Source organism: Ursus arctos, unplaced genomic scaffold (assembly GCF_023065955.2).
Source record: "Ursus arctos isolate Adak ecotype North America unplaced genomic scaffold, UrsArc2.0 scaffold_9, whole genome shotgun sequence".
NCBI lineage: Eukaryota > Metazoa > Chordata > Mammalia > Carnivora > Ursidae > Ursus > Ursus arctos.
Genome location: NW_026623111.1, coordinates 41,709,290 through 41,732,792, shown reverse-complemented (window position 1 = coordinate 41,732,792; position 23,503 = coordinate 41,709,290). Strand labels below are relative to the sequence as shown.

At 41.3% G+C, this 23,503-nt stretch overlaps 1 pseudogene; it reads right to left on the bottom strand.

Moving 5' to 3' along the window:
* LOC113262339 (mitochondrial-processing peptidase subunit beta-like) overlaps positions 1-23,133 on the bottom strand; it is a 44,664-nt pseudogene extending 21,531 nt beyond the window's left edge.
* Positions 23,134-23,503: the final 370 nt, after the last annotated feature.

The window sequence follows — 23,503 nt, the reverse complement described above, 5'->3', positions numbered from 1 at the left end:
AAGCATTCCACCTAATAAGAATCAAGCAAAGAGCTCCTTGTTCTAGACAGCACTGTTATCTCAAGCATTCATACACTGAAAAAATTGCATTTTTTGTGCGAGAATTGGCTTATTAATATCCCATACCTTGTCCAACAAATAATATAGGAAATACATATAATAAAATATAAGTTTAAAATTGAATAACAGGGCAGAGAAATGTAAATTAGAACAAGTACAAAATAAAGATGAGGGAACTAAAAAGATCTTACACAGTTACAATAATTGAGCAGTAAATTCACTTCAAAGTTTTCTGATGGCCAAAGCAAAGAAAGAAATATGGTCATTTACACAGATATTATTATCCACTAGGGAAAAAATACTATTTTCTCAGCAAGTAAAGCATTTTGCTTTTTAGTTCTGAAGATGTCTCATGGAAGACTTCAGAAAATGAAGGAACGTTTTCATAAAGTTACCTATTTTAAGATATATCCATGAGGAGCGCCTGGGTGGCTCTGTCAGTTAAGTGTCTGCCTTTGGCTCAGGTCATGGTCCCAGGGTCCTGGGATAGAGCCCCACATCAGGCTCCCTGCTTGGTGGGGAGCCTGCTTCTTCCTCTCCCTCTTCCTGCTGCTCCCCCTACTGTGCTCTCTCTCTGTCTCTCTGTCAAATAAAAAAATAAATAAAATAAAATTTAAAAAAGATATATCCATGAAATGAAGCCTTGGGTAGTTTGTAGAATCTCCCTGAATAGCACTTTACCATGATGTCAATCCATTTTAGGGGATCAATCACCCATGCTTGGGCAAAGCTGAGGTTGACACATTTTTATTAAATGTATCTAAATGTATCTAGTGCTCTGGGAACATAAGACTTCAAAAAGAGAGAGATGTGGACTTTGTCCCCTGCATCCATAGCCCAGTGAGGGGGAACACATAAATACACAAATAATTCTCATACAAAGTAGCTTGTTGTCTTAGTTGGTTTGGGTTGCTAAAACAGCATGCCATAGGCTGGGTGGCTTATACAACAGACATTTATTTCTCACCATTCTTCAAGTTGGTAAATCCACGATCAAGACACTGACAGATCCAGTGTCTAGTGAGGACCTTCTTTCTGGTTTGCAGAAGGCTGTCTCCTTGTTGTATCCTTGCATGGCAGAGAGCAGAGAGAGGGAGCAAACTCTCCTGACTATTATAAGGGCACTAATCTCATTCATGAGCACTCCAACCTCAGACCTGATCACCTGCCAAAGACCAACCCTCCCCAGTACCATCACTTCAGGAGTTAGGATTTCAACATCTGAATTCTGGGGGACACAAACATTCAATCTATAACACTTGTGTTTAGTGTTGTTTTAAAGTGTAAACAAAGAGCTTTGGGGTAAATTCATTTTCAAAAGAAATTTAATATCCTTTTTAAATTTATATTCAGTTAGCCACTGTATAGTACATCGTTAGTTTTTGATGGTAGTGTTCAATGATTCAATAGTTACGTGTAACACCCAGTGCTCATCACAACACGTGCACTCCTTAATACCCATCACCCTATTACCCCCTCCCCCGACTCCCCCTCCCTTCTGAAACCCTCAGTTTGTATCCCAGGGTCCATAGTCTCTCATGGTTTGTCTCCCTCTCTGATTTCTTCCCCTTCAGATTTCCTTCCCTTTTCCTATGGTCCTCCATGCTATTCCTTATGTTCCACATATGAGTGAAACCATATGCTAATTGTCTTTCTCTGTTTGACTTACTTTACTTAGCATAATCTCCTCCAGTTCCATTCATTTCAATGCAAATGGTGGGTATTCATCCTTTCTAATGGCTGAATAATATTCCATTGTATATATGGACCACATCTTCTTATTCATTCATATGTTGAAGGGCATCTCAGCTCCTTCCACAGTTTGGCTATTGTGGACATTGCTGCTATGAACATTGGGGTGCATGTGCCCCTTCTTTTCACTACCTCTGTATCTTTGAGGTAAATACCTAGTAGTGCAATTGCTGGGTCATAGGGTAGCTCTATTTTTAACATCTTGAGGAACCTCCATACTGTTTTCCAGAGTGGCTGCACCAGCTTGCATTCCCACTAACCCTTTCTCCACATCCTCACCAACATTTGTTGTTTCCTGTTCTGTTAATTTTTGCCATTCTAACTGGTGTAAAGTAGTATCTCATTGTGGTTTTGATTTGTATTTCCCTGATGGTTAATGACCTTGACCATTTTTTCATGTGTCTGTTTGCCATTTGTATGTCTTCTTTGGAGAAGGGCCTGTTCATGTCTTCTGCACGTTTTTTGACTGGGTTATTTGTGTGTTACCCTTTTGATATAACTATGTTATGAGGCTGGACTCAGACATTTCTGAAACTACCTCAAAATAAGAATAGCTGTAGACTCCAGGGTTTTCTCTGACTGACTTGGTGAGAAATACGCCAATCCCTAAACCAACCTTGCCAGCCAGGGGTGCAATGTTCTTGGACGTCTGGAAGCAGTTTGGGCCACATGCCCATTCTGGTAGCCTGGACTGAGACCAAGGAGGTGCGATTGTCAAGGGAAGGCGTGTGTTCTGTTGCCAAAATAAAGACCGCTGGGTAGCTCAGAGTCTCAAATGTCCGCTACCTGGTGTCCCTTCTTCAGACATGTCCCCTGTTTACTAGCCAGGACAATTAAGTTTCTTCTGAGATCCCTATGGCCCAGATTCAGTGGTTTATATATACCTGAATTTGGGGGAGACATAGCGGACATATGTCATTTATTTTTCTGATTATTGGGAGAGAAATAGTTAACTGTAAGGAAGCAACAGTTCTGCCTCCTTTCCTAGTTAAAGCAGATTAATTTATAAAATGTTCCCCATCACCTCACTGCGTTACCAGGGGAGATCATTGGGAACCTTCCAGCTCTTGTGCTATTCCTTAAATCCTGTGCCCGTATTAGCCACCAAACCCTGCTTGGGTCACTCGACCCCAGAAGAGCAAGACTGAAGAACAAAGACACACACTAAGAGCCTCAGCTCTTGATGTGAATTATGGTGTAAGACCAAGGAACACACTTATGTATACCGTGGTAGGGGGGGGACCCTCTTATACTGCCCCCAGGGGGACTTGGGGGCTGCATCTTTGACATACATTCTTTTTCTTCTCCCAACCTCGATTGGATGTTCACTCTTATTCTGTTTCATACAGCAGGTGTAGGAGGTTGGCAGTTGAACAAAGCTTAACCAAGGAGATACAGCTCTCCACTCAGGCCACACAGTACTGTCAGAATATTTGTATCTGTCAGGGGAATGTATGAACAGTGGCATGGGTAATATGAAATAAAAGATAATAGTCAAACATCATTTCTTCCCTAAGCCAATTTTTTATACTGCATATGTAATATGTCATCATGACAATGCACGCTTGAGATATGGTAGCCACTGCCCATTTATACAGAACAGACTTACTTGTCTAATACTGTTGAGCTAGAAATCATTTTCCCCTCATCTCCAAAAACTCATTGGAAAATTTCCCCTGAGATGTCCCTTTTGAACCTCAAATTCAAAATGTCAGTAAGACTTCTATATGACCCAAACCTCAGAATTATCTGTTATCTTCATTTCCTTTTCTCTATCAAATTATATATCAGTCTATCAACCTGTCTTCCCTTCAGTAAATATCTACTGAGCTCCTTCTATTCAGCTGGCACTGTGCATGGCTCTGGGTGTCTGGGGGGTGGGGGAATAGCAGACATGTTCCCTGCCTCCTGGTGGCCGCTGTCTGACAGAGAAGACAGATGTTACTTAAGTCATCATAGACACATATAAGGAGTCCCAACCAGGACAAGCGCTGAAAGGAGAAATAAGCTCAGTTGTTGCTTCATACATGATTACTCCTGAGTTCATTCCTTATTTCCCTTTCCCACAGACATATTTATCCTCTCACACCTAGCTCTCTGCAACAGACCCTCTCTTCTCTCTGTCTCAGCACAATCTGAGGACTCATCCTAGGGCCTTTTTGCCTGGTTGCCTCATTCTTGGAATTGCCTTTCCTATCTGACCCACTCCCATTTTTGTCTATCCCAATTCTACCACTCTTTAAGACCCAACAGCAGTGCGACCCATTCTTTGAGTCTGTCCTGTTATCTCTAGCCAGAACTGATCTCCTACTCTCCCCACAAGTGACACTTCTTGTCCACCTCACTTTGGTGGCATATCTTACATACTGTGGTCATTTGCGTGCCTCTTTACTCCTGTCAATTTGTAAGTGCCTGGAGGTCAAGGAGTCAATGTAGTGGTCACGTGTTATTGTTTTGGATGTACCAGTATCTGAAGTCCCTTTCTATATTTTGAGAGTTGAGTCTTTGTTGAAGACCCTTCCCACCTTCTACTATAGAAGTTCCCAGACACTCATGTTCCCAGGTGTCTTTAGAGTTAAGATGTGTCCATGTGACTTATACTCTTGCAAACAGATGCCACAAATGAGGCCTTGAATGGAAAGCTAATGGTGCAAGGCAGCAAGAACAGCAAAGATGCTCTTTGCTAGAGGTGGCAGTGCAGCAGGACGAAGCCCCCAGGGTAGCAGTGCTCATGCTGCTGACGGCATCGTTCAGTGCCCACGATAACGAAGTCAGTATGACAGTTTCCTCACCAGACTGGGTCTGCGATGTGACTTTAGGCTTTGTCCCTTGGCATAGCCACATCTCGCTAGGATTCTGCGAGCTATTTAATATTCTTTAATGAATCCCTTTCTGTTTAACACAGTCAGAGTCTGTTTCAGCCTCCAAAGATACTAACACAGAGCCCCAATCACTGAAGAAAATTTGTAAGTATTTGTTACATGGATAAATGAATGGATCTGTTATTGCTAGTAATTCCTACTCCAAATGGATGTTGTAAGGATTGAATGAGATAATGTATGCAGAGCAACTGGTACTTAGTACGTAAGCAGTAAAGAGTAGTTATTATTGGTAGAATATGAATCTGGTTATGGTGATAACAATAAATCAATGAATAACCCCTTTCTTTCATAAGAGGAGAGAGTTTGAGTAGGTTCTCTCTGTGGGATACATGTCCTAGACTTATTATTTTTTTAAATTTATTTATGAGAGAGAGAGAAAGAGAGCAAGCTCAAGTGGGAGGGGCAGAGGGAGACGGAGAGAGAATCTCCAGCAGACTCCGAGCTGAGTGGGGAGACTGATACAGGGCTCAATCTCATGACCCTGAGATCATGGGTCAGAGCTGAAACCAAGAATTGGATGCTTAACTGACTGCACCACCTAGGCACCCCACACGTCCTAGACTTCTGAACTTGCATCATTTATTCCATATTTAAATACTGGTTGCCTTTCTGTTCCATGAAATGTGCAGGTTGTAGGCATGGACTTGTCTCCTGGCTGGACCAGTGAATGCAGTTCTAGGTGCACAATGCACTGAGAGTGAGTGTACATTAAAGCAGGTGATTCTTTTGTTGTTGTTGTTAGCATTTTAAAAATTTTATCTAAAGTCAATTAGCATATAGTGTATTATTAGTTTCAGAGGTAGAGTTTAGTGATTCATCAGTTGCATGTAACACCCAGTGCTAATTACATCTAGTGCCCTCCTTAATGCCCATCACCCAATTACCCTATCCCCCCACTCACCTCCCCTCCAGCAACCCTCAGTTTGTTTCCTATAGTTAAGAGTCTCTTATGGTTTGTCTCTCTCTCTGGTTTCATCTTATCTATTTTTCCCTCCCTTTCCCTATGTTCATCTGCTTTGTTTCTTAACTCCACATATGAGTGAAATCATGATAATTGTCTTTCTCTGATTGACTTATTTCACTTAGCACAATACCCTCTAGTTCCATCCATGTCATCGCAAATGGTAAGATTTCATTTTTTTTGATGGCTGAGTAATATTCCAGTGTGTGTGTGTGTGTGTGTGTGTGTGTGTGTGTGTGTGTATCATCTCTTCTTTATCCATTCATCTGTCGATGGACATCTGGGCTTTTTCCACAGTTTGGCTATTGTGGACATTGCTGCTATAAACATTGGGGTGCATGTGCCCCTTCAGATCACTATGTTTGTATCTTTTGGATAAATACCTAGGAGTGCAATTGCTGGGTCATAGGGTAGCTCTATTTTTAGCTTTTTGAGGAAACTCCATAATGTTTTCCAGAGCGGCTACATCAGCTTGCATTCCCACCGACAGTGTACGAGGGTTCCCCTTTCTCTGCATCCTCACCAACATCTGTTATTTCCTGACTTGTTAATTTTAGCTATTCTCACTGGTGTAAGGTGGTATTTCATTGTGGGTTTGATTTGTATTTCCTTGATGCTGAGTGATGTGGAGCATTTTTTTCATGTGTCTGTTGGCCATTTGTGTGTCTTCTTTGGAGAAACGTCTGTTAATGTCTTCTGCCCATTTCTTGACTGGATTATTTGTTTTTTGGGTGCTGAGTTTGATAAGTCCTTTATATATTTTGGATACTAGCCCTTTACCTGATAAGACATTTGCAAATATCTTCTCCTCTGTAGGTTGTCTTTTAGTTTTGTTGACTGTTTCCTTTGCTATGCAAAAGCTTTTTATCTTGATGAAGTCCCAGTAGTTCATTTTTGCTTTTGTTTCCCTTGCCTTTGAAGACGTGTCTAGCAAGAAGTTGCTGCTGCCAAGGTCAAAGAGGTTGCTGCCTGTGTTCTCTAGGATTTTGATGGATTCCTGTCTCACATTTAGTTCTTTCATCCATTTTGAGTCTATATTTGTGTATGGTGTAAGAAAATGGTCCAGTCTCATTCTTCTGCATGTAGCTGTCCAATTTCTCCAACATCATTTGTGAAGATCGTCTTTTTTTCATTGGATAGTCTTTCCTGCTTTGTTGAAGGTTAGTTGACCATAGAGTTGAAGGTCTGTTTCTGGGTTCTTTTTCTGTTCCATTGACCCGTATGCCTGTTTTTGAGCCAGTACCATACTCTCTTATGATTACAGCTTTGTGATACAGTTTCAAGTCCAGAATTGTGGTGCCTCCTAAAGCAGGTGATTCTTTTGACATTTCACCACCTTGAGAGCCTCAGAAAAAGCCTGTGTTTGGTTCAGGAGTTCATGTCAGGAAAACCAAGATTAAAAAACAAACTGTTGGCACCAAATCTTGAGCTAAAACAAAAGGTTTTTCAAAGAACCAGAGTGCCCCTTGCAGGACAATGGAGGAACTCAAAAGATGAGAGAATGGTCAGAAAGGTGACCATGTAACTGCAAGGAAGAGAGAGCCAGTTTAAGCAAACAGCAAGTTAAGAACATCTTCCAGCTGACCTGACAGTGAGGAAGTAGGAGCAGATGGCAACCTGGCTCTGAAACCAGTTGCTGAAAACAAAAAACAGTGTTAAAACCGTGTAACAATGCAACACTGTTGGTCAAAGTTCCTTTATAGCTCTACCAAACAGATGATTATAACATTCTCATACCTAGGGCAAGTACTTTTGATATTTTGTTCATAGATTTTTTTTACATCAAGTTTGGCTTTTAAAACATATTGCATTAAATAATTATTTTATCTCGATTGCTGAATTGCAGGGGGAAAGGGACTTAAATTTTGCTCCCCACTCCCCTCACCTTGGTCCCAGCCTTGCTCATACCAAACTGAAGGGCAAACACTCGCACATATGACCCCATTCACTTCTCATAGCAGCCCAAGATGTAGGGATCACTAGCTTCATCTTACAGTGAAACAGACTGAGCCACAGAAAGATTAAGCATCTTGCCAAACTTTAAATTGAAAACTTGAACCTTTTCAAGTTGAATTTGAACACAAGTTGCATTCTTTCCACCAAAACATAACTGCAGTCCAAGACAATAATACAAAAGATAGCATAAGGAATCCAGTAATAATGGATTGAAATATATGAATAAAATTCATTGTAAGAAGTATTCTAATCGAAATTGAGATTGCAGGATGCTCAAAGCGCTATGCCTGGAGGGTCCAAGCAATTGTTTTCCAAGGAGTACTTGACACACACCTTTCAAAAATTATGCTAAATCACATGCTTTCATGATATTCTCTGCTCTAAACAACCATCTTTCTCAACACATTCCTTAAGCCATCACCTGGATTTGGCGTGCAAGCCAGTTCAGTATCTTGAAGCCCTACTTGTGCTCTCCTAGTCCATCATAGCAACCTGCTTTAAGTATTCATTTCTTCTTAGTTAAAACCAGGAATTGGTTTCCCTTGGATACACACCACCAAAGCCATTTTTAATTAAATTTCTGAGAAACTTGGCAGAATGAAGGAGAAAACATTTGACTAGGCAGGCAGGCTTCATGAGAATGATATCCATAAGTTCTACAGAAAAATTATTTTCATTATTTTATAATTACAGTTGACCCTCAAACAACACGGGTTTGAACTACACGTGCCCACTTATCTGCAGATTCTTTTCAATAAATACAGCATAGTACTGGAAACATATTTTCCCTTTCTTATGGTTTTTTCATAACACTTTCTTTTCTCCAGCTTACTTTATTGTGAGAATACAGGGTATAACACATATAACAAGCTAAATATGTTGATTGGCTGTTATCAGGAAGGCTTCCAGTCAACAGTAGGCTATTAGTAGTTAAGTTTTGGGGGAGTCCAAAGTTGCATGTGGATTTTTGACTGCATGGGGAGGGGGGTCAGTGCCCTAAAGCTCTGCATCACTCAAGTGTCAACTGTATAGTTTATTCTTGTTCACATACTTATCTACAGAGAGCTCTCTGGAGCGTATAGGTAATAACCTGCAAAAATGAGAGCCAGCTGGACTTTGGCCAGAGGTGGACATACCTCTAGGGAGCCCATGCATCTCAGAATTCAGCATTAAGGGTATTCAGGAAAAACAAAGCTCTCTTTCCAGGGCTTTCTCTGCAGTTTAAAAGTTGCAGCATTTTATTAGGGAGAATAGTGGATAAATATGCTATGAAAGACACCAGAAAAAGGACTTACCCACTCTTTCATGCATGTGCCTTCAGTCTGGGTTTTAGTGATACTAAGAGAATTCAGAATTACATGTGAATCCTACTTGTGTAGTCCAATTTTTAGTGCAGAGAGAACAGCCATTTAAATTAAGTGAATGAGATAGAAAAAAAATTTTTTTTCAAAAGAAATGTTTGTGAGCTATCTCTTTAGATAGCTCTGGGGAATTCACTATTATTAAATGTTCTTCAAAAACATGGTTAAATATTCCCAGAGGAAAGGTTTTCATATATTAAATGTCCCCAATGAACTGTTCATTATTTATTTATGAGACAAATAGTGATGGTTCAAGCAGTGTTCCTGGGGTTGGGGATATAGCAGTGATGAAAGCAGACAAAATCCTTGCCTTCTGGAAGCTTACATTCCTAGGGTGAAATAAATATAGAAAGACAGACAATATACTAATATAATTTCAAGTGCTAATAAAAAGCAATTAATCAGGGTCAGGGAATAGAGATTGACGGTGTGGTGGGGGCTGGCTATCGTGGATGGGATATTCAGGCAAGACCTTTCCAAGAAGGTGACATTTGAATAAACACCTGAATGATGTGAGTGAGTGAGCCATGTGAGAATCTTCAGGGAGAGTCTTTTAGAGGGACCATCTAGAATGTGAACTCCATAAAAGTAGAAACTTTGTTTTGTTCACTATGTCCCCAGATACACGGCTTGATACATACCAGGCATTTCATTCATTCTTGTTGAATTTTTGCTAGTGCAAAAGTCTCAACGTGGGAACCATTAAAAAAGAGCAACACAGTGAGTGTGGTTGGAGCCGAGGGAATAAGGAAGGCTTACATGGTGATGTCATCTTTCCTGACATCACTATTTGCAGAGCCTCCTTTCAGTCTCAGAAGTGCCTGGCTTGGATATATAAATTATATGGTCAAGTTCCTAACAGACTATTATAAGGAGTTTGAAGGCAGTGGAAGACTTTGAGTAGGGGAGCAGTGTTATTTCCTTTGTTAAAAAAGATATTTTCACTACACACCTATTAGAATGGCTGAAATCTAGAACACTGATATCACCAAACACTGGTGAGGCTGTGGAGCAACAGGAACTCTCATTATTGTTGGTGGAATGCAAAATGGTACAGCCACTTTGAAAGACAGTCTGGCAGTTTCTTACGAACTAAATACACCCTTACCATACCATTCAGCAATTGCACTTTTTGGTGTTTCCCTAAAGGAGTTGAACTTTTATATCCACACAAACAACTGCACATGATGTTTATAGCAACCTTATTCACGATTGCCAAAACTTGGAAGCAACCAAAATGTCCAATAGGTGAATGGATAAACTGCGATATATCCAGACAACGGAATATTATTTAACACTAAAAAGAAATGCACTTTCAAGGCACAAAAAGACATGGAAGAGACTTAAATGCATATGGCTAAATGTAAGAAGTCAATCTGAGAAGGCTACATATTGTATTATTCTAACTCTATGGCATTCTGGAAAAGGCAAAATGATAGAGACAGTAAAAAGATCAGTGGTTTTCAGAGGTTGTTGTGGGGTGGGGGAGATAATAGTTATGGATACATGTCATTATACATTTGTTCAAACCCATAGAATGTACAATGCCAAGAGTGAATCTTCAACTATGGACTTTGGGTGATTATGACGTGTCTGTGTAGGTTCATCAGTTGCAACAAATGTATTCTTTTGGTGGGAAACACTGATAATGGGGGAGGCTGTGCATATGTGGAGATAGGAGATATATGGGAACTCTACACCTTCTGCTTAGTTTTCCTGTGAACTTAAAGCTGCTCCAAAAAAAATATTTAAAAAACTATTAGTGAGGCCAATCTATATTATTAATAATCATAGTAATTCACATTTTGACAATGATAATACACCATTAAGAAAGTTTTACCTCCAAAAAAGCAAGGATGATTCAATATCAGAAAATCAATTAATGTAACTCACCACATGAATAGACCAGGAAGAGCATGGATAAAATTCAGTAACTATAATTAAAAATAAAAACTCTTAGAAAATCAGATGTGGAAGGAAGCATCCTTATTTTATAAAGGTCATATGCCAGATACCTACAGCAAGCGTTATGTTTGTTGGAGAAATTTGAGAATTCTATCTAAGGCTGGGAACAATACAGAATGCTCATGATCACTGCCACTGGTTAGCTTAATATTGGAGGTCCTAGGCAAGCAGTCTGTAAGAAAATAAATGGAATAAGAGGCAAAGGATTTGAAAGGAAAAGAAATAATTGTTATTTGCCAGGGACAAGATAATCTATCTAGTAAAGCAAAAGAATTATCATCCTACTATTAGAACAAATAAGTTCAGCAAGGTTGCCAGATACCACATAAAAATCGGTAGCATTTCTCTATACCAGTAACAACTATTTACTACATTTATTTTAAAAAAATATGTTACTCTTCACAACAAAACAAAAACTATAAAGTTCCTAGGGACTAATTTATCAAAGAACATTAGTGATCTCTCTAGTGTATAAGGATGTAATGTTCATTTTATGAATATTCATCAAGCTATAAAAATAAAGTTTAGTGCACTCTTCTGTATGCAGGTCATATATAAATAAATACTTTTTTTTAAAAGAATAGCTGGGAACATTCTGAAGAGAAAAAATAAGAAAACAAGAGAGAACTAAATTTAGCAGAAAAGTTAGAAGTATTACAAAACAATAGTTATTAAAACGATTTGATTAAGAAATGACTACTTAAGTTTCTGCCAATCTTGGAAGGTCCTTATCTCTCCATCAATTCTGAATGACAGCCTTGCTGGATAAAGGATCTTTGGCTGTATGTTCTTTTCAGATAGAGCTTTGAAAATACCCTGCCAACCCTTCCTAGCCTGCCAGGTCTCTGTAGACAGGTCTGGCGTAATTCTGATATTTTTCCCTCTGTACATAAGGATTTTCTTCCCCCTGGCCACTTTCAGTACTATATCCTTGGATCTAATATTTGCAAATTGCACTATGATGTGACATAGTGTAGGTCTGTTCTCATTGACCTTGGGAGGGGTCCTCTCTGCCTCTTGGACACGAATGCTTGTTTACTTTGCCAGATTAGGGAAATTCTCAGCTACAATTTGTTCAGATATCTCTTCTAGACCTCTCTCTTTCTCCACCCCCTGGGGGATGCTGATGATTCTGACATTGAAACGTTTCATTGAGTCAGTAATCTCCCATAATCTACATTCTTGAGATTGGATTTTTTTGAGCCAAGTTTCTGTTTTAACTTTCTCTTCTATCATCCCATCTTCCAATTCACTAATTCGTTCTTCTGCCTCATTTACCCTGGCCATCAGAGCATCTAGTTTAGACTGCATTTGATTCATAGCATTTTTAATTTCTGCCAGATTCATTCTCATTTCTGCCCTTAGAGATTCTATATTCACGTTAATATTTTCATTAATATTTTTTTTCAAGCCTACACATCATCTTGACCATTGTTACTCTGAACTCTGTTTCTGACAATTTGGTTATATCCATATCCATCAGTTCTGTGGCAGAGGCCACAGACTCTGTATCAATGCTCAGAAATCAGTTGCATTTCTATACACAAACAATGAGACTGAAGAAAGAGAAATTAGGGAATCCAGTCCATTTACAATAGCACCAAAAATCATATATTATCTCAGAATTAACTTAACCAGAGAGGTAAAGGATCTATATTCTAGAAACTACAGATCACTCTTGAAAGACATTGAAGAAGACACAAAAAGATGGAAAAATATCCCATGCTCATGGATCGGAAGAATAAACATAGTTAAAATGTCTATGCTACCCAGAGCAATCTATACCTTCAATGCCATCCTGATCAAAATACCAATGACATTTTTCAAAGAACTGGAACAAACAGTCCTTAAATTTGTGTGGAACCAGTAAAGGCCCCAAATCACCAAGGAATTGTTGAAAAGGAAAAACAAAGCTGGGGGCATCACGTTGCCGGATTTCGAGCTGTACTACAAGGCTGTGATCACAAGGACAGCATGGTACTGGCACAAAAACAGACACATAGACCAATGGAACAGAATAGAGAACCCAGAAATGGACCCTTGGCTCTTTGGGCAACTAATCTTTGACAAAGCAGGAAAAAACATCCAGTGGAAAAAACACAGTCTCTTCAATAAATGGTGCTGGGAAAATTGGACAGCAATATGCAAAAGAATGAAACTTGACCACTCTTTCACACCATACACAAAGATAAACTTCAAATGGATGAAAGACCTCGATGTGAGACAGGAATCCATCAAAATCCTAGAGGAGAACATAGGCTGCAATCTCTTTGACATTGGCCACAACAACTTTTTTCATGACACATCTCCAAAGGCAAGAGAAACAAAAGATAAAATGAACTTGTGGGACTTCATCAAGATAAAAAGCTTCTGCACAGCCAAGGAAACAGTCAAAAAAACTAAGAGGCAGCCCATGGAATGGGAGAAGATATTTGCAAATGACACTACAGATAAAGGACTGGTATCCAAGATCTACAAAGAACTTCTCAAACTCAATACACGAGAAACAAATAATCAAATCAAAAAATGGGCAGAAGATATGAACAGACACTTTTCCAATTAAGACATAAAAATGGCTAACAGACACATGAAAAAATGTTCAAAATCATTAGCCATCAGGGAAATTCAAATCAAAACCACATTGAGATACCACCTTATGCCAGTTAGAATGGCAAAAAAGGACAAGGCAAGAAACAACAAATGTTGGAGGGGATGTGGAGAAAGGGGATCCCTCTTACACTGTTGGTGGGAATGCAAGTTGGTACAGCCACTTTGGAAAACAGTGTGGAGGTCCCTTAAAAAGTTAAAAATTGAGCTACCCTATGATCCAGCAATTGCACTACTGGGTATTTACCCCAAAGATACAGACATAGTGAAGAAAAGGGCCATATGCACCCCAATGTTCATAGCAGCATTGTCCATAATAGCTAAATTGTGGAAAGAGCCGAGATGCCCTTCAACAGATGACTGGATTAGGAAGATGTGGTCTATATATGCAATGGAATGTTACTCAGCCATCAGAAAGAGTGATTTCCCAACATTTGCAGCAACATGGACGGGACTGGAGGAGATTATGCTAAGTGAAATAAGTCAAGCAGAGAAAGACAATTATCATATGGTTTCACTCATTTATGGAACATAAGAAATAGGAAGATCAGTAGGAGAAGGAAGGGAAGAATGAAGGGGGGGTAATCAGAAGGGGGAATGAACCATGAGAAACTGTGGACTCTGGGAAACAAACTGGGGGCTTCAGAGGGGAGGGGAGTGGGGGGATTGGGATAGGCTGGTGATGGGTATTAAGGAGGGCACATATTGCATGGTGCTCTGGGTGTTATATGCAAATAATGAATCATGGAACATTACATCAAAAACTAAGGATATACTGTATAGTGACTAACATAACATAATAAGAAATTATTATTAAAAAAAAGAAATGACTACTTAAGATCTCAGTGAAGAAAATATGTGACGCTATTAAGAGATATAAATAAGGGCTGCCTGGGTGGCTCAGTTGGTTAAGTGACTGCCAGGTCATGATCCCAGGGTCCTGGGATTGAGCCTCGCATTGGGCTCCCTGTTCTGTGGAGCCTGCTTCTACCCCTCCCTCTGCAGCTCCCCCTGCTTGTGCTCTCTCTCTCTGTCAAATAAATAAAATCCTTAAAAAAGGGAGCTATAAATAAGATATGAATAAATGAAGAATTATTCCATGCTCTTGCATGGGACGATTAATATATTCAATATATATTAGTTCTTTGAAAAGAAATCTATAAATTCAGTGAAATCCCAATTGAAATTGCAGCTTGATTTTGTTTTTAGAAACTCAACAGTTCTATGTAAGGCTGATAAGGGAGTTTAAATCTCCTTGAGTAACCAAGTCAACTTTGAAAAAGAAGACCAAAGGGTGGGAGAATAGGGACTTGCTTTATCACAAAGTAATAGTAATAAAAATGGTACAGTTCTGATAAAAAAAAAATAGTCCAATGAAACACAATTGGGGGCTCAGAGAGAGAACTATTCCTGTCTACCACCACATACATAGATGGTCTCTAGCTGGATTAAGACCTAAATCTATGAATGGTAAAGACATGAAGTTGATAGAAGATAGGTAGGAGAATATTTTTATGACTCAGAGATGGGGATGAACTTCTTAAAAAAGATCCTCAAAGGACCAACCATGAGTTTAAAATGGATTTGATTATATCACAAATAAGCTTCTCTGTTCAATGAAAATAATCATGAGTAAAGGTGGCAGACAACAGATGGGGAATTTGGGAATTCCAGTAGAAATACAGTCAAAGGAAAAAAACCACTTGATTCATAAAAAGAGAAAACTTAAAGTGGTATCAAGTCTGGGACGAGATGCTCAGACTCACTGAGCCAAATTACAAAGCTGGAGCTCATGCCAAGTACCGTGGAGAGACGGGCTGTAGAGTTCCTCATGCCCTCCAGAGCGGCATGTGGACTGTGGAAGGTGTTGCATGGCGATGGAAAGCCAATGTCCTATCTGGCCCAATTAAGACTGCACATATCTTATGACTCCGCTGTCCTGCTGGGGAATCCAGGAGTTAGTTGTGGGCAGGATATCTGGATGCCTGCCCCAGGGAGAGGCTCATATAGGTCTCTAAGGGGACATACGTGAAGATGTTCACTGTTTTTCAGGGAGGTGGAGGCAATCTGGGGTCCCTCACTGAGAGAATGGAGAGGTACTTGGAGTACCAGGGAGTATCATAAAGCAGCTCAACAAGACAGGATGCGTGTGTCACAACACAAAGAGAACTTGAAACCAGAATGCTGAGTGAAACAGTGAGACAGGGAATGAGGTGCATGGTGCAACGGAATTTGTGTGCATTGGAAACAGCTGCATACAAGACAGTATTTTTTTTTTTTACAAGAAATGAATAGATACGTGCATGCATACCAGAAGGGAGCCTCCCATGAATCAATGGTGATGATGCATCAGGACCTGAGGATTTTGATTGGAGACCTGACGTTGAATTTACAAAAGAAGGCAGGGAAGGAGGAAGGCAGGAAGGAATCAGGGTGGAGAGTGACTCTGATCCAGGCCCTTCTGCTGGGCCAATTGGTGTCGAGTGAGGCTGTCTTAAGGATGGTCCTCCAAGGTGTGGTCCAAGGCCTTACCATATGAGGCTGGCCTCTAGGGAGTTGTTTGCTGAAGAAATTACTGAAAGAGGGGCATTCAGGGCAGATCTATCCATAGAAGGGTCCAGCCAGGAGAGTGTGGAGAGGTAGCGGGGCAAAGTTTGGAGATCCTACTTAACTAGACAGGTACCAGAAGTAGAGTGGCTCCCATATGGTCTGGGATAGAGATGTGTGCACAGCTGATCCATGGGATCTGGGAAAGGTATTGAGAGATACAGGACAGACATCCTTGGGCCAAGTCTATGGATGCTGTGCCGTGTGGAAGGCACTCCTTGTTCACCGCTGTTCAAAGGGGCTCACACTGGCCAGATACACTGAGGCTGAAAGGTATATTGTAGAAACAATTAATCAGGGTGAATTTAAAATGTAAAGTGAGGTGCATAGGGGCATAGTTAAGAGAACTAATTTGCTGTAAAAAGAATTAATAAGATTGCACATGTACTGAAGCACTTCCCTAAAGGACCTGAAAATCTTGTAAAGTAAGGCTGCAGGTAATGCATCGAGACAATTCTCTGATACATAAATACTTACAGTCGATCTCTGTATGTTTTGATTTTGCTGTAAACAAAACCCCACTTGGATATTACTTTCGAGCCTCCTTTTAGGTATGTGTATCTACTACATTCGTTCTAGAAGCAGAGGCCTTAAAATTTTTTCTTAACTCGGATCCCTTTATCTAGGCCAGGCAGCCTTGAAATAATTTATTTTAATTATTCATGTTGTTGGTCTTAAGGGCCAGTAAGTACTCAGCATGTCACCATGGAAACCAGCGCAAGCGCTGTCAGGTTTTATCAATCTTTTCCATCTAAAATCCTCCTGCTGATTTGACTGTTAAAGATTGGAGACCCAGGCAGTGGCTGGAATGAGCTCCAAATATAACCCAATGATCCTGAGAGTCTTGAAATGTCACACTGGAAAGCAAGGAGAACAAGGTCAAGGTTATCCTTCAGGGACGCCTGCGCACATCGCAAATGGGAGTGGATCCTCTAATTAGACTTTTCCTGTCTCCATGGCGGGGTGAAGATTTCTGGTCCACACCTAACCTTCCTGATCTATCTTATCAGGATACATACAGATATTCATTATGTGAACCCCTGGAGCTCTGTCTTTGGAAAGATTCCTTTTACCTCACACCGCACGTAGAGAGTGGGCCAGTGCTTTGGTTGGTCAGAGAGCCTGGCAACGCTCAGGGTGGGGGGCAGATAGGTGGTTTTTTTTTTTAATTTTTTTAATGTTTTTTTTAATTATATTATGTTAGTCACCATACAGTACATCCCCGGTTTCCGATGTAAGGCTCGATGATTCATTAGTTGCGTATAACACCTAGTGCACCATGCAATACGTGCCCTCCTTACTACCCATATAGGTGTGATAGGTGTTTTTTTAAGTAACTCAACAGGAACAGACGTTCGCTTACTCGACTTTTAGAAGAAAGAAACACCATTCATCCCAAGCTGGCTTTTAAAAAACCAAGTGCAAAATTTTACAGACGATGTTAAAAATTAGCCCACGTGCAACCATAAGGCTAATATGTGAGCCTAACATCCTTAGTATGATCCTTCCCGCTGGCAGTGGACCTCCGGCCTCCACCCCGCCTCATCCATTCTTGCTGAATGACAACAAGTATTTGCTGTACAAGTGAATGAATAACACCTGGCTGACTATTTCTCTCTTAAACAGGTTGTTGATGCAGTTCTCAGACTTCTAGATTTCTCGACCAGTAATATTTCCAAAAGTATGTTTCAGGACCCACATGGTGCCGACTTAGAGTTAGGATTAACTACAAAACAACAAAATAACACATAAACAGCTCTATGATGACCATGACATATTTGGAAGGCTTCTCTTGTCCCGCATCCTGGCTCTTCGCTCAGCAGGGAGCCTGCTTCTCCCTCTGCCTCCTCTGCCTGCCATTCCCCCTGCTTGTGCTATTACTGACAAACAAAAATTTTTTTTTAAAAAAAGACTTTTTCTTTTCTTTAATTTTGGAAAGATAGGAAAGTTCTAATCTAAGAATAAAAGTAAATTATTAAAATTCAAGATATTTAGCCTCCTAAAAAACTTTTTACAATGTCCTTCTTGCCTCCTTTTCATCACAGACCAGTAAAAATCTTGTCACGGATCAGGACTGGTTCTTAAACCAGTGTTTGGAAACCAGATAGAATCGACCTGCTTGCCTAAAATATTATTGGGAGTAAATCATATTTTCTTTTTTTATTCTCTGCCTTGTGTCTTGTATCAGTTGGCTTCTTGTCTGCAGCATTAAAAAAAATTCCCATTTCTTTTACACATAATGAATGAGATCTACACTCCTCCCCCCTATAATTTACCTGTTCACTTACTTCCTGTTGTAATTATTGCCTTCTTTTTTCTTCTTTTCCTTCTGCTATCAGATTCTTGCTACTTTATGAGAATGGCTCTAAGAGGGTAGGTCTCCCCTTATCTTTGTCATCTTCCAGACTTATTGCTAACATCTGGTGTTCTCATAATTCGTTTAATTCAAGGAGCTTAACGTGCTTTGCATAGTAACCCCTAATCCTCTCATACAGCATTTTTCTACTTAACAGGGCAGGAGGCAGGCATTCTGTGTCACCTAGCCTTGGTGATTTGGGTGTGTAAGTTTTTCCTAACGACTTCTCCCAAGCTGCAAGCTTCTCAGAGACTATGAAGTTGAGTGATGGGTCAAAGTTGCCTGGGGGACTCTTGAATATGAACTCTTGGCTTTATTATCCAGAGGCATTGCTACCTTTACAAAACAGCTTGGCCGAAAGGGCCTGGGAGAAATTTGCCCCTCTAGGGGTCTGCCTCATTTTTGTAAGGAAAATGTGACTACAAGAAAACATTTACTGTTAGTATTAAGATGCATTTGTTGTTCACTGTAGAGAAAGGATTCCAAAAAGGTATTATTTCTTCCTATAAAATTAGTTTCATGATAGCTGTACTCTGTTTTGTTTTGTTTTTCCTGGAAAGAGTGAACCTTCCCATTCCCTGGCTGGCTCTAGCCGGGAGATGTGACGGCAAACTATGCTAGGAGCGCCACCTAGCGTTTAACTTTGAAGTTACCGCTATGCCAAAAGGGACCACTAATTTTAAGTTTTGCTCATCTGCTAACATCAGAATCTTTTGTGTGTTCTGCTGTGTTGATTGTTCCTTTTGATCTTTGCCTTGAAATTGAATTTGCTCATGACCTGGGATTTTGGTTACCCATATTGTGTATACTTTTATTGTCCTGGTGGGTGCATTAGCATATGATTTGCTTTTATTGGTTTCAGTTGAGGATTGATATTAAAGGGCAGGTATAATGCTCCTGACCACTGATTCTTCAGGACTCATTTATTTCACCACTTCCAAGAAGTCTTCCAGGATCTTTCCTCTGATCCTATTCTCTGCTGGGTGGTTGCACCATCTTTGCCTTTTTAGGACTATGCATACATATCACAACTCTTGTCACTTGGTTTTATAATGGGCTACTCACTTGTTTCTCATCCCGTGGAGTGCAAATTCCTCCAGGACAAGCACTGGGTCTCATAGTCTGTAGTATACCCTGACCCCAGCACATGGGGGTGCTTGATCAACATTTGTCAAATTAAATGAATGAATGAATTTAAAAGGTTTTCTAAATAAAATGAAAGGGTCAGCCTAATCTTTTTCCTTGAGACTCTCAGCTTCCTTCTGTGCTCAATAAAATATTCTGTCTTGAAATGGCTGCATTTAACAAAACTAAAAACCCTCTGTAAGATCTGGCAGGATAATAAAAGTCCTGATTTGAGGGCAAAACCTTGAATTTAAAGGTGAATGAAGTTCTGATGACAGCATACATCTGAATTTCAAAATCAGCTTCCTTGCTTGGTCTTAATGTTACAAGGTGGAACATGACTTTCCCTCTTACATCAAGGTCCTAGTCAGCCCTGACTTGTTTAAAAATATGCATTTATTCATTTGAGCAGGGACCAGAGCCCAGAACAAAAAGAGGGTAGAAACGGGGATGCTGGCAGAGGGCGAGATCTTTAAGGATTGCCCAGGTCTCCTTCCTGGAGATCTGCTGCTGACCTGGGATGAGTTCCTAAATCATTCTCCCAACTTAAAAAAATTTAATCCTCTTTTTTTAAGAGAGACGCTCCTGAGCTAAGGTCAGGTAATTAATCCCATGTGTGGTGTTGGGTAAAATTACCTGATCCTGACAAGCAAGAGTCTTGGGGTCTTCAATCGATGATTTGTGCTATAAAATTGAGTAAAACCACATACTTGGACTCATCAATGGGAGACTGTGTCTCATAACTCCTCCTGCAGAGAAGAGGTAGTTAAGAATATGAGATTTGGAGTCATATTCACTTGAGCCCAAAACCTGGACCTGTTACTTATTTGCTCTGTGATTTGAGAAATTATTTAAATTGCGAAGCCGGTTTTTTCATCTGTCAGGTGGGGTGTGCACACAGTACTGACTCGCAGGGCAGCTGTAAGGATTAAGTGAGGTATACTGCCTATAACACGCTTCGCAGACTGTCCAGCACACCAGTAAGGGCTTAATACAAATGTGAAGGCCAGTGAAGACCTGCCATGGGCAATTCTGTACCCAAGACCTCCAGGGTGTAGCCAGCCCTCCTATGGTCCAGACACGGGACAGTGTGTCCCTTGGGATCTGTTGCCATGTGGCTACTTGAGAAATGGCTTCCAAAGGCCTGCATTCCTGGCTCTTGCTCTGCCAGACAGCACCATGGCTGACCATGCCACAGGCTCTCACCTCTCCATGCCTTTGTCTAGCTGTTCTATTTGCCTCAAGTAAAGCCCCTCTCCATCTCCACCCTTGGCTTCTTATTCTTCAAGACCCCAAGTCATGTATTACTTCCTTCTGTAGCCTTCTGTTGGCACCCAAGAATGAATGACAGGTGAGTCCTTCCCAGAGGACACTGGTCATTCACTGTTGTCTGTCTCCCCTGCCAGCCTGTGAGCTCCTGAAAGGCAGGGCCCGGGCCTGTTCTCTTCTCCCAGGGCTTATTCTATGCTTTGGCATTTAGTAGGCCATTAGCAAATGTTCAGAAGTACAACGTGCTCGGTGTTGTGAACATTTATTACACCGAGATGGAATTCAAGAGAATCTCTACACCTCTCAGCCTCCATTTTAGTTAAATGCCTAAAAAGAGCAATGCAAAGGGAATGAAGTGCAGGGAGTAACGACCTTTCAACATAGTCTAAGAACGTGAGAGGCAGAGAGCTGTTAACTGTTAAGTCATCAATACAAGTGGCCCTTGAATAGAGAGACATAAGGGAAGTTCTCCGGGGACACTCCAGACAGCCAGTGCAAAGCTGTGGTTGGGAGGAGTTTAGCCAAGTACTTTGTCCTTTGACACGGAGAGCTCTCCCTCAAAGAGTGGTCCACAGGGAGGCAACCTCCCCTATCCTCTGGATTTTAGATGCTTGGAGCTTTGAAACAACCCCTGGTAATTTTTACCTTTCAAGTCCGGGGCTACTATTGTGTTAAAAGAGTAAGAAAGAATACAGGGCGTTCAAAGGAATGTCAAGATGGGGCAGACCTACAGCCTCCACATTGCGTCTCAAAGAGTATATCCTTGGAACTACAGACGTCACTCTTACGGAGGGGTCAGCTGTTTCATTTAAGAATATAATTATCCGTGTGTGCCTAGGAGTCTGGAGGGAGGTCTTAATTGGATCCTTTTCTGCTCTGGAGGTTATGCACAGTCGACATGGTCTCCTGGTGGGAGAAGCCTCTGCATTTTCCAGTGCCAAGTTCAAATAAGAGATCCTTTTTGTTGTAATACTCTCCAGTTCCAGGGTAATTGATGCTGAGCGGAGTCAGGTCCTATCCCGTCAAGGCATGGAAGGTAGAGGTCAAGGCCACACTTCCTTTAGGGAGTACAATAAAGAGTGGCCATTTCCTCACCTCTGTCTCTTTCTGGGGCATAAGAGGGTGAGCATGAATGATTCCCACCCCTGAAGACCAAAGAAGGCAACCCCCCAAATTACTTCTAGCATTGTGGGTTCTGTAAGGATGGATGCCATTCCTTTCCCTGGTTAGTAGCCATCAAGATTTCGGACATACTTCAACTGACCTGAACAGGGCACACCCAGATGGAGAACGGTCAAAGACCACCCTCTTGGGTGCTGGTTTCTGAGAGTCCCAGAAGATGGACTGAGACTGTGCCCTGGATTAGGGCTGCAGATGCTATGAGAGCTTGGGGGCCACAGGCTTGCCAGGAACTGCCAGAGAAACCACCAAAGTCTCGTCCTCTCAAAGGAATGCACATGGTGGGCCAGCATTTGTGCATCTGAAGTCAGTGGAGGCAAATGCCTCTGTATTAGGGACATCAGCCAGCTCACTGCTTTAGCCAAAGGGGCATAACAAAAGTCCCATTGACAGGAGTAAGGGCATGGCTGTGCTAACAACGTGAGTGTTAATCATTTTCTCTGTAAGCTGGCTACTGTTCATGAATTCATATTTTGCTCCAGTAATGAAATGTCCACAGAAATGTTTCCCAGTTGTGGCCTTTCTGACACTCTCCTAGATGGGATGCCTGCCGTTTTGGGGGTTTGGGGAGGTGTTGGCTTCCCCTTGGTGACATCTCACTGAGCTGCAAGTAGCCTGTCCACTCTGCTGGAGCAAACCCGTGTAAGCTAATGGAAGAAACTATTCTAGGGGAGGGAACTGAAAACAATTTTTTTGGAAATAAATTTATATTCATAGAAGAGAAAATAATACAGAGCATTCCCATATACCCTCAGCCAGCTTCCTCTAAAGTACACCGAACATCCTTAGGGCAGGTGTCAAAACTACGAAATTAACATTGGTACAGTCCTATTGACTGAATTAGGACTTTACCCAGTTTCCCCAGGAATGCCCCTCTCTGCTCCCCATTCTATCCAGGCTCCCACACTGCATTCTTGTTTCCAGAGTCTGGCGGGAGAGAACGTCCAAGATGAGGAGTCTTTTCCCGAAGTCCAGCTGCCGGGCTTGACGCCAAAAGTAAAGGGCTGAGGCCAAGAATGTGCGGCGCAGGCCCCTTTCCCGGAAGATCGTCATTCAGCCGGAGGTTCCCACAACTGCCCACCTGAGCTGCCTGCACCTCTCTCTGTGCTGTGACGTCACCAGAGACAGATGAGCGTGGCTCCCACGGCCTTAATTGGAATTACCTGGCCGGAGCCGCTAAGTGCCTGGGATCCACGTCCAGTAAGTTCTGGAGGCTCCGCGGGCGCAGGAGGGAAAGTGGCGGCCGGGGGAGTTGACGCCGGGCCCTGCCAAGTCCCATTCTCTCCCGGTCTTTGCCCTCCCAGCTCTTGCATCTCTACACAGCCTTTTGCCTCCCTGCTTTCAAATCTATTTCTCTTTTTCCCTGTCTGCCCTGTATTCAAGGGGCTAGTCTGTGTGCACTACATGCCCCAGGCTCCTTTGC